The following is a 15,062-nucleotide window of genomic DNA, read 5'->3' as shown; positions in this document are numbered from 1 at the left end:
GTGTATATATATATATATATGTGTGTGTGTATATATATATATGTGTGTGTGTATATATATATATATATATATGTGTATATATGTGTGTGTGTGTGTATATATATATATATGTGTGTGTGTGTGTGTATATATATATATATATATATATATAATGTGTGTGTATGTGTATATATAATGTGTTTGTGTATATGTATATATAATGTGTGTGTATGTGTATATACAAGAGGTGCTGTCTGTCGGATGAGACCATGCCCCTGGAGTGACTGTGAAAGATTGCAGGGCAGGACTGGAGGAACAAACCCATTCTCTGCTCACTCGCTCAGTGCTGTTGGTGGGATCTTGCTTTTACCTGATGAGTCGGCGAGACACGTGATCGCCATTTCTGGTTCTCCTTACGGACACGCCCCCTCGCTATCCGGCCGTTGATTGGATGATAATTGCGCTGGCGCACTGGACCCCGCCTCTTCGAGCCGTCAATCATCGGCCGCGCGCGTGACGTAACGGTCGCGCCCCGCGTGCGCGATGTAAGCATCCCCGCAATTGGCCAAAGCCACCTGAGCGCCGGTCGTGGATTGGCCTGGAGCCGAAAGAGCGCTGAGCGGTGCGCACAGATTGGCGGGACGGGCTGGCGCCGCACGCGGGCGCAGACGCTCATTGTTGTTGTTGTGAAGCGCGAGGCGGCGGAGCGATTAGAATCGGAATCGGAATCGGAATCGGTGGGAGCCGGGTGTCGGTGTCGGTGAGTAAAGCGCGGCGTGGGGGCGGCTCCGAGCTGTACCCGCCCGTCCCTCACTTCCCAGTGTCCGTCAGTCAGCGGGGCCCAGGCCGGGCGGGGCCGTGTGTGGGTGGGGCTCGCTGACCCCGACCCCGGGGCCGTGGGGGCGGGCGCTGAGCCCCGGGCCCCGGCCTGAGGGAGGGAGCGCTCTCTGACCCCGGGTCCCGGCCGCCGGCTGTCCGTCCGTCCGGGGCCGAGAGGCGAAGCGGAGAGCAGAGCGCGGCGGTAAAACATCAGCTCGCAAGCACCCTCACCCGTCATACCCCCGGCAAACACAAACACAATAAAATCCCAAACACCCCCCCCCCCAAACACACCCCCCCTCCCCAAACACATCCCCCCCCCCCCCAAACACCCCCCCCCCCAAACACCCCCCCCCAAACACATCCCCCCCCCCCCAAACACATCCCCCCCCCCAAACATCCCCCCCCAAACACCCCCCCCCCCAAACACCCCCCCCCCCAAAACACCCCCCCCCCCCAAACACCCCCCCCCCAAACACATCCCCCCCTCCAAACACATCCCCCCCCTCCCCAAACATCCCACAAAAACAAAACACATCCCCCCCCTCCCAAACAAACCCCCCCCAAACACATCCCCCCCCTCCAAACACATTCCCCCAAACACATCCCCCCCCCCCAAACACATCTCCCCCAAACACATCCCCCCCCAAAACACTTAAAAACACATCCAAAAAAACACATCCAAAACACATCCTCCCCCCAAACACATCCCCCCCCAAACACATCCCCCCCCAAACACATCTCCAAACACATCCCCCCTCCAAACACATCCCCCCCCTCCAAACACATCCCCCCCCTCCAAACACATCCCCCCCCTCCAAACACATCCCCCCCTCCAAACACATCCCCCCCTCCAAACACATCCCCCCCCTCCAAACACATCCCCCCCCTCCAAACACATCCCCCCCCTCCAAACACATCCCCCCCCTCCAAACACATCCCCCCCCTCCAAACACATCCCCCCCCTCCAAACACATCCCCCCCCTCCAAACACATCCCCCCCTCCAAACACATCCCCCCCTCCAAACACATCCCCCCCTCAAAACACATCCCCCCCCTCCAAACACATCCCCCCCCTCCAAACACATCCCCCCCCTCCAAACACATCCCCCCCCTCCAAACACATCCCCCCCCTCCAAACACATCCCCCCCCTCCAAACACATCCCCCCCCTCCAAACACATCCCCCCCCTCCAAACACATCCCCCCCCTCCAAACACATCCCCCCCCTCCAAACACATCCCCCCCCTCCAAACACATCCCCCCCCTCCAAACACATCCCCCCCTCCAAACACATCCCCCCCCTCCAAACACATCCCCCCCTCCAAACACATCCCCCCCCTCCAAACACATCCCCCCCCTCCAAACACATCCCCCCCTCCAAACACATCCCCCCCCTCCAAACACATCCCCCCCCTCCAAACACATCCCCCCCCTCCAAACACATCCCCCCCCTCCAAACACATCCCCCCCTTCAAACACATCCCCCCCTTCAAACACATCCCCCCCTCCAAACACATCCCCCCCCTCCAAACACATCCCCCCCCTCCAAACACATCCCCCCCCTCCAAACACATCCCCCCCCTCCAAACACATCCCCCCCCTCCAAACACATCCCCCCCCTCCAAACACATCCCCCCCTCCAAACACATCCCCCCCCTCCAAACACATCCCCCCCCTCCAAACACATCCCCCCCCTCCAAACACATCCCCCCCCTCCAAACACATCCCCCCCCTCCAAACACATCCCCCCTCCAAACACATCCCCCCCCTCCAAACACATCCCCCCCCTCCAAACACATCCCCCCCCCCAAACACATCCCCTCCCCCCAAACACATCCCCTCCCCCCAAACACATCCCCCCCCCCCAAACACATCCCCCCCCCCAAACACATCCCCCCCCCCAAACACATCCCCCCCCCCAAACACATCCCCCCCCCCAAACACATCCCCCCCCCCAAACACATCCCCCCCCCCAAACACATCCCCCCCCCCAAACACATCCCCCCCCCCCAAACACATCCCCCCCCCCCAAACACATCCCCCCCCCCCAAACACATCCCCCCCCCCCAAACACATCCCCCCCCCAAACACATCCCCCCGCCCCCACCCCAAACACATCCCCCACCCCAAACACACCCCCCGCCCCCACCCCAAACACATCCCCCCACCCCAAACACATCCCCCCACCCCAAACACATCCCCCCACCCCAAACACATCCCCCCACCCCAAACACATCCCCCCCCCAAACGCATCCCCCCCGCCCCAAACGCATCCCCCCCGCCCCCGCCCCAAACGCATCCCCCCCGCCCCCGCCCCAAACGCATCCCCCCCGCCCCCGCCCCAAACGCATCCCCCCGCCCCCGCCCCAAACGCATCCCCCCCGCCCCCGCCCCAAACGCATCCCCCCCGCCCCCGCCCCAAACGCATCCCCCCCCGCCCCCGCCCCAAACGCATCCCCCCCCGCCCCCGCCCCAAACGCATCCCCCCCCGCCCCCGCCCCAAACGCATCCCCCGCCCCAAACGCATCCCCCGCCCCAAACGCATCCCCCGCCCCAAACGCATCCCCCGCCCCAAACGCATCCCCCGCCCCAAACGCATCCCCCGCCCCAAACGCATCCCCCGCCCCAAACGCATCCCCCGCCCCAAACGCATCCCCCGCCCCAAACGCATCCCCCGCGCCCCCACCCCAAACGCATCCCCCCCCAAAAATGCTCCCCCCCAAACGCATCTCCGCCCCCCCCCCCCCTCCAAACGCATCTCCGCCCCCCCAAAACCTAACACACCCCACCCACCCCACCCGCCCCAAACCCATCCTCCCCCCCCCCCCCCCCCCCCAAACCCAACGTCACTCTTCCCCCCCCAACCCGACCTCTCCTCACAACACCTCCAGCCTCCACCTTATCCCTCCTCTCAACCCCTGCCACACAATCCCCCACCCCGCCACTTACACCCTTGCCCTCCTCCCCTCACCTCCTGTCACACAAGACCCTTTGCCCTCCCACCCCCTGTCACAGACACCCGCTCGCCCCTCATACCCCTCGCCTCACAGACACCCGCTCGCCCCTCATGCCCCTCGCCACACAGACACCCCTGCCCCCACTCCACAGCCCCTCCCAACACCCCCCAAGGATGCGCGCGTTCCCTCCCAACCCCCCCTCCCCCCAGGAGGCGTCCGCCCCCCGGAGGCGCGCGCCCCTCTTTCCGCCCCCCCCCCCCCCCGGAGGCGCGCGCCCCTCTTTCCCCCCCCCCCCCCCCCCCGGAGGCGCGCGCCCCTCTTTCTCCCCCCCCCCCCCCACAGGCACGTGCGCCCCCAATCAGCAATCAGATGTGACTAAACATGTTACCTCAGATTGATAGAAGGTAGTAAGTTCTGAAACTTTCCATGCAGCTCGAATAACATCACTTTACTGATGAATGGGTGTGAAGAGTTAAAGCAGGAGTTGGACTGGCAGATGTAGTGAAGCAAACATTTGGCTGATTTGTCATGTCTGATGAGATGGGGCTGGCTTGCATTGTGATTTATTGCAGGGTATTATGTAAGAGGCAAATAAGTGACTGGTGAGTTGAGCCCTGCAGTGATTTAGGAGATACTGTTCCAGAATTAACAATGGAGGTGAAGACAAACTCTTAAGAGATTAGGTGAATTTTAGAGTTTGTTTGTTTGATACTGTTCAAAATAGGGAAGGAATGTGTGTTAAGAGCTCTGACTATTAGCCCAAAAATTGTGTAGTCATATCAACAGAGCCATTAAAGACACCATATGAATTTAGTGAGATGGAGTTGAGAATGTTTTTAGCTACAGGAGATCCAAGTGGGACAAGTCAGGGAAGCTGAGGTGAACAGCCAGGACATCAGTGCACATATCTTGTTTGGATCAGATGGTGGAGTTGGAAGTGGAAAGGGAAATTGATGGATGAAGAGTTAGCATGAGGTGAAATGTGGATCTCAATGAGAAACAAGATGGAAATCAAATGAGATTTAAAGCAATGCTGCAACTAGTCAGGATAACATGGGAAACGGTTACGGTGGATGTAAGGGGGGCCATTTTTGGGTGTGTAGTATGTTTTCTATCCACGGGGTTAATCCGCATAAAGTTCATGATGGTGAAGAGAAAGAAAGGATGAGTGGCGCTCACCGCTACCATGAGGGGGGCTGCCAAATCCACATGACATAGGATGCAGCTATCGTGGTGTCACCAGAAATAATCATGTCGTAAACACACCCATCCAGTGCTATATTGGGACTTCCACCTGGTGATGGGTTAACTTCTTAAATGCTACCAGTGGGTCAGGTTGCTAACAGCCGGGTAGTTGCACTGCAGAGCTGCATTTGTGTATAGTATTCTCTTAAAACTTCAGTGATAGAGCATAGAAAGAGGAGGTGGCCATTCAGCCCCTCCAGCCTGCTCTGGCATTTAATTCGATCGTAGTGTTTCTGTATCTCACCTCCATTTTACCTGTCTTTGTTCCATATCTCTTGACAGCCTTATTTCTCAATGTCTCAATCACAGTCTTGAAAATCTCAATTAACCCTGCTGCCACAGTCTTTTAGGGGAACAGTGTTCCAGAAAGTAAAAAGAGCACTTGGAAAAATGAGTTGAAGTATTGGGGGCAGAACGGGCGAACTCACTGGAGTGATTCTGACGAGAGTCTTTGGGAAACTAGGATTGGATTTTTGCAAGAACAGAGAAGTGGGTCGCGGTGTCTCACAGGCTTCTTCTCTGGGACTTCTCCTGTTCACTGTACATCAATGATTCAGATAAAAGGCTAGAGGGAGTGGTGTCCAAATTTGCAGACAATATCAAAATACTACAAAATAGTCAATATTTCTGAGGACCAAAGCAAGCTGTAAGGGGATACTGATAAAGATGGTGGAATGGGCAAAAAAGTGGCAGATGGAATTTAATGTCAGTAAATGTACATTTTGTAAAAATAAATGACTGGGGTGGATGGGGGCGGTGATTGGGGTTGGGTGATGTGGAAGAATAGCAAGATTTGAGGGGTTCAGGTTCACAAAACAGCAAAAGCAACACCTCAAGTGCATAATGTCATTTGAAAAAAATGGTATATTGGGTTTCTGAGGTATAGAATACAATAGTGGAGCTGTAATGTTGCATCTCTAAAACTGTAACTGGTGTTCTGTAAGCAGTTTTGGTCTGACTGCTAGCAGAAGGCTGTTGAGGCAATAAAGGGTACTGCATAGATTCAACAACAGCAACTTATACTTGTATAGTGCCTTTAATGTAGTTAAAAAGTCCCATGAGTAGGAGCGTTTTCAAACCATATTTGACATCAAGCAACGTGAGATATTGGGCAGACGCTTGGTCAAGGGCTAGTTTTTAAGGAGTGAAGAGGTGGAGAGGTTTAGGAAGGGAATACCATAGCTTAGGGCATTGGCAGCTGAAGGCACGGCCGCCAATGGGCAAGCGATTAAACTCTGGGATGCTTAAGAGACCAGAATTGGAGGAGTGAAGATATCTTGAATGGTTATAGGGCTGGAGGAGATGAGAGATAAGGAGGGATTTGAAAACGAGGTTGAGAATTTTAAAATCATGTCGTTGTTTAACTGGGAGCCTGTATAGGTCAGCGAGTACAGGGGTTATGGGTGAGCGGGGCTTGCTTCGAGTTAGGACACAGCAGCAGAGTTTTGGATAACTTCAAGGTTATGTAGGGTAGGATGTGGGAGGCCGGCCAGGATTGCATAGGAATTGTCAAGTCCACAGGTAACAAAGAGATGGATGAGGATTTCAGCAGCAAATGAGTTGAGGCAGGAGTGGAGTCGGGCGATGTTACAGAGGTGTTGATGGGCAGTCTTGGTGATGGTGCGGTTATGTGGTCAGAAGCTCATTTCAGGGATTCACTAGATGCTGTATAGTATAAGGAAATACAAATAGGAAGAAAGGCTTGAAACGTTGGGGCTGTTTGCGTTGGAACAGAGATTACAGGGGATTTGATAGCTGTGATTAAAATTATTAAGGAATGGGACATAGAAACAGACTCTTTGCAGTAATGATGAAGGGGTTGGAATGAGGGGACTGAGGTGCAAGATTACATGAGATTTAGGACAAAGATAGGAGAAACCTTGTCACAGGTTCAGAATCTGTGGCCTACACCACCAGATTAGTGACTGAAGCAGAGACCATAGTAGCATTGAAGGATGGGTATGAGCACAGGGGATTCGAACTTGTGTGATGGATACATGCCAACACAGACTAGTTGGGCCAAACACCATTTCCATGTTGTAGGTAAATGCAGCATAAAGGAGGGGATTAAAAGGCATTTTTGATGCAGTGGATTTTTAGAATATGAATGCATTGTTGCAAGTGGCTATTGAATCCCATTTCAGAGGGAGGTGGATAAATTTCTTGAAGAGGAATTTGAAGAAAGAGCAAGAAAATAGGATAGGAGTGATCGCTGCACTGTGGAGATGGCACTGACACCATGCTGAAAATCTTCTACTCAAACTGAAACTGTTTGAAAGAGAACAGAGAGAAGGAAAAGCACAATATTTAAGTGAAATAAATAAAACCTGAAAAAAAGGGAATTGTTTATTGTGGGGAATCTTTTCCTTAAAATAAGGGGTCTGTCAGCGACTTGAGAGTGTTGCACTATGCCCAGTGATCCCAATTTAGTCCAGCCTATGATCCCACTGCCGAACTCTCCATTTCTCTGACACTGGCCTCTTAATTATCCACGCTGCATTTATGTCACACCATTGGTTTGCGTGCTTTCAGGTGTCTAGGACACACACTTTGGTATTCCCTCCTTTTGCCTCTCCAACCCCAAGTCCCTCCTTAGACTTCCTTCTATAACTCAACATTCTTTTGTTCTGTGCCAACGGCACGATATACAATGCTAGTTGTTGTAACTCGGTGTGGGCTAGCACATGATTCTCCAGACCCTGAATTGTTGATCCCAACTGTGCCGTTGTTGGGAGGTGTGTGGCAGTCTGAGATTTGGCCACATGTGGGGAGGAGAAATGTCAGAGTAGAATCACCCAGACTCTTTCTTCCCTCAGCCCCCGCCTCCCCCTCCCCCGCCCCCCAATGCACAATCTTACATGTAATTAAAATTATATGATTTATCTTTTTAGCACTAAATTCCTGTGCCTGGGAAGTTGTGTGGCATGAGGCAAGGGACAGGGGAAATTGCCATCTTGGGATTCATGGCTGCAAACTTGTGGCATGTCCATAGAACCATTGCACTGCTAGCAGAAAACACTGGGGAAAATACATGGTCCCGAATGTGAAATGTAATTCGTACAGAATACCCCTGACAAATACCAGAAGCTTGTCAGCAGAAAGAATAATGTCTCCCTCACCTGATAATACTGCCTCTGCTGTTTGTTGCAGGATTTCTTGTCTGCCCGGTGAATGCCAAACAGTGGGTTTCTAAAGGAGGCAATCGGGTTCTCAGTAGTGCAAAGTAATTTTTGTAGTATTTGTTTTGTTTGTTAGATCTTGAATTCTTATTTACTTGTGATGTCAAGTAAAGTGTAGACTTGTGTGATCTATGGGCTGGACAGGAAGCATTGTCGAACATTCTGTTGTACTGTGTCAACAAGCTGGGAAATTTCAGCTGCTCTTCATACTGATCACAAAGACTTTCTTCCAGTCAATCGTGTTTGTATTCTAATGAAATCTGGTAATCTTGAAGTTAAATAAGGAGTCTTGTCAAATCAAGTTGGGTGGTTGGTTGGGGGGGTGGGGGGGATGTGACTAATTTAATATTCTTTATCTTGTGTTCTGATGAATTTTGGGACGAATTCTTGAGCCTGACTGGAAGGGTGAGGATGTCACGTTATTACCCATGCTGTTTCAGCTAGTATTATTCAGAACTTGTAGCCCATCACCCTCGGAAACTTTTCCAATTGGATTCTCACCGTACCCACAGTGTTTTTAAAAAAAAAAAAAATTATGCCACCTTCATTTCCAAAAATGATAATTCTTCTCATTTATAGTTTTTTGGGGGGATGCTGTGTTCCTCCTCCAAGATCAATTGAATGTTTTTCCACTCCTGGCATTTCCAAGTCAGACCATGGCATTTCAGCAGGGTAAAGCTGCAGTTATTCTACCCAAACAATCTGTTGAATATAAATCTACTTGCATCAGTATGGCTGTTCTGGAACATAAGAACAGGAGGAGGCCATTCATCCCCACAAGCCTATTCTATTCAATTCGATTATCGTTGATCTGTATCTCAACCCTATTGATCCACATCCCTTGATACCATTGCTGCTCAGTCTTGAAAATTTCATTTGTCTCCCAGCATCTACAGCCTTTTTTGGGAGAGCATTCCAGATTTCCACTCGCCTTTGTGTGGAAAAGTGCTTCCTGATTCCCTGCCTGAGTGACCTAGTGCTAATTTTAAGATTATATCCCCTTGTTCTGGCTTCCCCCACCAGAGTAACTCTGAGAGAATCTCTCTCTCATTTTAAATATCTCAACTAGATTACACCTCAACCGAAGAAACTCAGGATTGCAAACCAAGTTTATGCAACCTGTCGTCATAATTTAACCCTTTAAGTACCCGGAATCATTCTGGTGAATCTCCGCTGCACGCTGTCCATGGCTGATATCTTTCATAAAATGCGATGCCCAAAACTGAATGCAGTGCTCCAGATGGCTTCTGACCCAGGCTCTGACTTGAAGCATCGCTTCCTCCCCATTGACCCAGATAAAGGCTAACATTCCATTAGTAATTTTGTACCTCCACAATTCCTAACCTTTCGCTATTAAGAAAATATCCTGTTATGTCTTTCTCGGTTCCAAAGTGGGTGATCTCACACTTCACATTGAACTCCATCTGCCACAGTTTTGCCCACGCATTTGGTCTGTCTTTTTTTGTAACTTCCTGCTCCTGCTCCCATTTACACACCTGATTGCGCCTCCTAACTTAGTATTATCTGTAAACTTGGTTCTACAAATCTCTTCCTTTGTATAAGTCATTGATATCCTGCCAATCAGAGAACATTCCCTTTATCCTCACTCTTTGTCTCCTACCACCCCACCAATTACCAATCCATGTCACAAGGTTACCTCCAATTCCTATCTTCGAGTGAGACTGCCAGTTTAGTGTTGAATTGTGGGCAGTTTTGTGCTTTGGACAGTCGCCCACAAGGAACTGCGTAGGGAGCCCAAACTCATTTCTCTCGGCACTCTTACAATCGAGTAAAACGGCATTTTCAGTTTGACCTGAATTCAACGCTATGTCCCAAAATTGAACAGGTAATATAACTGACTTAACTGTTAATGCAGTAGATGCAACACATTGCTGAATAAATGTTACTAAAGAAAGACAATTTCCTGTGGTCCTTCTGGCACGTTCCTTCCCACCATCTCTCCGCTCTTCTGCCATATCTTTCCTGCTTTTTGTTTTATTATTTTCTGTAAACTCTGCCCACTTGTAGCCTGCTTTCTTCAGCTTGCTAATGCTACAGTGTACTCTCAATGCTTCAAAACACTCTCCTATTGTCTTAACAAGGACCTGTTGGCCCTGTCTCCAGTGGTTGTCAAAAGTACTCATTCTGTCTTTTTGCTGATTTACTAATTGAACTACATCTTTGAAAGGGGAAATCCTTTAGCCTCCACACTGCTCCCGCTGGATGCCTGTGAGTTGCTCTTACTTAATGTGTTTACGATTCCTTTAATCCTCACTGTCTGCCTGTTTTATCAAGCTACCAGTTTGAGACACTCAGCTGTACTCTGTGTCCCTGCTGCAATTGGCAAATAGCCACAATGTGAAAGTTGGTCAAGTCTGCAATTCAAACCTATTTTACTAAACTGTTATTTTTGTAGACAGCTGTGATTTCCGCATAGGGCAAGTTTCCAATCTAAGCTGTGTGGTTGGGGAAAACACTGAGTGGAGGCTATTTTCTCACCGGGTTAGTCTTGTATCATCTGACGTGCGTTTGAGCCTGATTAATCGAGTAAGCAGGTCATATCTTTGGCAGCAACCATGGGGCAGTCTCTCAGAAATTGGATAATTCAATCTTTAATTACTTTCAATTATCATTGATTTTAAACAATAAACCAAGAGGTTTTCTTAAAGCACACCTGCTTATTGATGGAACAGAGGTTGTACAGCTCTTAATTCCAGACAAAAACAATGAATCCTTTCCTTTCTCATCCTCCATTTCATTCCCAGTTGCAGGATTCAAATGTCAAAACTGCAACTGATTGCATCATTTCGGATCTGACCGGTGCTGCCTCCGTTGTTACTCGCTTCTGTGTAAATGATAGAAAAAGGAGTTTACCTTTTGTGCCACAGCACCAGCAGCAAAATACTAATTGTCAAGGTCACAAGTTTAAAGATATTTGGCTCCAATTTGTTGCCATCACTCGCAGGCCTCACTGTATGAAGAGTGACTGATGTACAGAAACTTGAATAGTTCCTGCAAATTGTAAACCTTAGCTCAGTGGTAGGTTTCTCGCTTCTGAGTCAAGAGGATTACGGGTTCAAGTCCCTTTTCAGAGAGTTCTACAAATAATTTATGTTGGCACTTTAGTGCAGTACTGAGCGAGTGCTGCGCTGTCTTGAGGTGCTGTCTTTCAGATGAGACTTGAAACCGAGGCCACATTTCTCCCCCACCCCAGGTAAAGCAGCCATGAAAGATCCCATGACACTATTTCGAGTAGCTAGGACGTTTTCCTAGGGTCCTGGCCAATACTATAAAATCAGATTATCTGGTCATTTATCATTGCTGTTGGTGGAACCTTGTACACAGATTGCCTGCTGTGTTTGCCTATATTACAACAGTGAAGCATTTTGGGACCTGCTGAGGATGTGCTATTTCTATCGACAAGTGTATTCTGGGAGTAGATGCAGTGATTGTGTCTCCAAGGACATGGTTGCTTCCCACAAATTGGGTGATCTGCGAACGCACACTTTTTAAAATCTGATTTCCCCCCCCCCCACCCCGCCTCCTGGTCCTCCTCTTCCCCCCCCCCCCCCCTCCTCCTCCTGGTCTCTTTCTCTACATCCCCCCCCCCTTCCTGGTCCTTTCCCCCCTCCTCCTGGTCCCCTTCCCCCCCCCCCCCCCTCCCCCTTCCCTCCCAGGAAATACAACTTGGAATGATGTAGAATGTACAGAATGACTGTAGAAATGAAAATTGTTTTTCATATATCAGGATGTTGGCAGATCCAAGTATTTTTTCAATTTTCTTTTCTGGATAATTTCACACCTGTAAATGTATTTTCTTTACCTGACCCATTGCAGCCTGGGGGTCATGTGCATATCATAAAAAGTTGCTGCATGTGTCACGGACAGGACACTGGAAGTTAAGCCTTTGAAACTGATATTTGTAATCAGCCTTTCAACTATTTTGTTGTATATCAGGAATCGTCAGCCTTTCAACTCTTAGAGGAGACAAAATAAAACAATCTGGGAGGCCACTCCAAACATTTTAAAATGCCCTTTTGGTCAGCCTCTCATTCCTGAAAGTGAACAGGCAGGTGGGTTGAGCTTTCCCTTTGATTGTTGCTCCTGTGCAGGGGGATATGATATCCTTTTCCGGGGAGGGATCTGGGTCCCCTTTCAACAGCTTTCAGACTGAACTTGGACTGCCTCACGTAATACATTCCTGATAATTGCTGCATTATTAAGGGACTCTATCTGAATCCTGAGCTCCCTAGATTAGCAATTCTAATCCAAGGTGTTATTTTTTATGGAAATTATCTACAAAATGAATGATTCGATAAGATAAAGAACAAACATTCCATTTGATGATTTATCATACTGGAGCCTATGTTTAAAAAAAATTCTCAACCAAGCATAACATTTCTTGTCAAAGCAGCTGTTTATCAGGATTTCACTTCTTACATTTTCTCATTGTTTTGTCTGGTATATATTCTAATGAACTATAATTAACAGCTGATCAGATTTCATTCAGTGTTCAAGCATTGGGGAGTGGCACTGACAATCCCTGTAATTATATTCAATATGAGTGTGTAAATTGATTTAGATGAAGGAATTGAGAGTAGTATCTCCAAGTTTGCAGATGACACTGAGCTGGGTGGCGGTGTGAGCTGTGAGGAGGATGCTAAGAGGCTGCAAGGTGACTTGGACAGGTTAGGTGAGTGGGCAAATGTATGGCAGATGCAGTATAATGTGGATAAATGTGAGGTTATCCACTTTAGTGGCAAAAACAGGAAGGCAGAATATTATCTGAATGGCGGCAGATTAGGAAAAGGGGAGGTGCAACGAGACCTGGCTGTCATGGTACATCAGTTATTGAAAGTAGGCATGCAGGTACAGCAAGCGGTGAAATGGTATGTTGGCCTTCATAACTAGGGGATTTGAGTATAGGAGCAGGGAGGTCTTACTGCAGTTGTACAGGGCCTTGATGAGGCCTCACCTGGAATATTGTGTTCAGTTTTGGTCTCCTAATCTGAGGAAGGATGTTCTTGCTATTGAGGGAGTGTAGCGAAGGTTCACCAGACTGATTCCCGGGATGGCAGGACTGACGTATGAGGAGAGACTGGATCGACTGGGCCTGTATTCACTGGAGTTTAGAAGAATGAGAGGGGATCTCATAGAAACGTATAAAATTCTGACGGGACTGGACAGGTTAGATGCAGGAAGAATGTTCCCGATGTTGGGGGTGTCCAGAACCAGGGGTCACAGTCTAAGGATAAGGGGTAAGCCATTTAGGACTGAGATGAGGAGAAACTTCTTCACTCAGAGAATTGTGAACCTGTGGAATACCCTACCGCAGAGAGTTGTTGATGACAGTTCGTTGGATATATTCAAGAGGAAGTTAGATATGGCCCTTACGGCTAAAGGGGTATGGAGAGAAAGCAGGAAAGGGGTACTGAGGTGAATGATCAGCCATGATTTTATTGAATGGTGCTGCAGGCTCGAAGGGCCGAATGGCCTACTCCTGCACCTATTTTCTATGTTTCTAGTGACTGGCTCCTATATGCCTGGTACAACCAGGTATCTGGCTGATGTTGGCCACTCAACATGCTAGAAATACAACTTGTAATTTGTTTCTTTTGCCCCTTCATCTCTGGTCAAGTCTTTCAGTACTCTGTAGTGATTCATGCTTCTAACTGCAGTTTAAAAAAATATATTGTAAAAAGTAATATGACTGCAGTTCTGGTCTATCACACTTAATCATAAGAACGTAAGAAATAGGAGCAGGAGTAGGCCATCTGGTCCCTTGAGCCTAATCTGCCATTCAGTAAGATCATGGCTGATCAGATCTTGGCCTCCACTCCACTTCCCTGTCCTCTCCCTGTATCCCTTGACTCCCTTATCCTTCAAAAATCTATCTCCACCTTAAAATTATTCAATGACCCAGCCTCCACAGCTCTCTGGGGTAGAAAATTTCAAAAATTCACGACCCTCAGAGGAGGAATTCTTCCTCATTTCCGTTTTAAATGGGCAACTCCTTATTCTGAGACTATGCTCCCTAGTTCTAAATTCCCCCATGAGAGGAAACATGCCCTCTGCATCCAACCTGTCAAGCCCCCTCAGAATCTTATTGGAACGTATAAGATCACCTCTCATTCTTCTAAACTCTAATGATTATAGGCTCAACCTTTCTTCATATGACAACCCCTTCATTTCAGGAATCAACCAAGTGAACCTTCTCTGATGAACTGCCCCCAATGCAAGTATATTTATCCCTCCTTAAATAAGGAGACTAAAACTCTACACAATACTCCAGTTGTGGTCTCACCAACGCCCTATCCAGTTGTATAGCCCAGCGGGAGATCGAGAGCCAGCGGCAGCTGGTGAGACGCGGGAGCAGCCGATAAAAGGCCCAGTGGGAGATCGAGAGCCAGCAGCAGTGGGTGAGACGCGGGAGCGACCTATAAAAGGCCCAGCGGGAGATCGAGAGCCAGCAGCAGTTGGTGAGAGGGGAGCAGCCTATAAAAGGCCCAGCGGGAGATCGAGAGCCAGCAGCAGTTGGTGAGAGGGGAGCAGCCTATAAAAGGCCCAGCGGGAGATCGAGAGCCAGCAGCAGTGGGTGAGACGCAGGCCCAGCGGGAGATCGAGAGCCAGCAGCAGTTGGTGAGAGGGGAGCAGCCTATAAAAGGCCCAGCGGGAGATCGAGAGCCAGCGGCAGTTGGTGAGAGGGTTGCAGCCTATAAAAGCCCCAGCGGGAGATCGAGAGCCAGCGGCAGTGGGTGAGACGCGGGAGCAGCCTATAAAAGGCCCAGCGGGAGATCGAGAGCCAGCAGCAGTTGGTGAGACGCGGGAGCGACCTATAAAAGGCCCGGCGGGAGATCGAGAGCCAGCAGCAGTTGGTGAGA

At 49.5% G+C, this 15,062-nt stretch overlaps 1 protein-coding gene across 1 annotated transcript in view; it reads left to right on the top strand.

Moving 5' to 3' along the window:
* The first annotated feature begins 663 nt into the window (after positions 1-663).
* The window catches only part of smad10a (SMAD family member 10a), an 83,683-nt gene continuing 69,284 nt past the window's right edge, over positions 664-15,062 (top strand). The window contains exon 1 of the mRNA XM_070868510.1: positions 664-739. The gene's annotated coding sequence lies outside the window, so the exon portion shown is untranslated. The remainder of the gene's footprint in view (positions 740-15,062) is intronic.

The sequence above is a fragment of the Pristiophorus japonicus genome, chromosome 30, assembly GCF_044704955.1.
Source record: "Pristiophorus japonicus isolate sPriJap1 chromosome 30, sPriJap1.hap1, whole genome shotgun sequence".
In the NCBI taxonomy this organism is placed as follows: domain Eukaryota; kingdom Metazoa; phylum Chordata; class Chondrichthyes; family Pristiophoridae; genus Pristiophorus; species Pristiophorus japonicus.
This window is presented reverse-complemented; position numbering and strand designations above follow the sequence as displayed.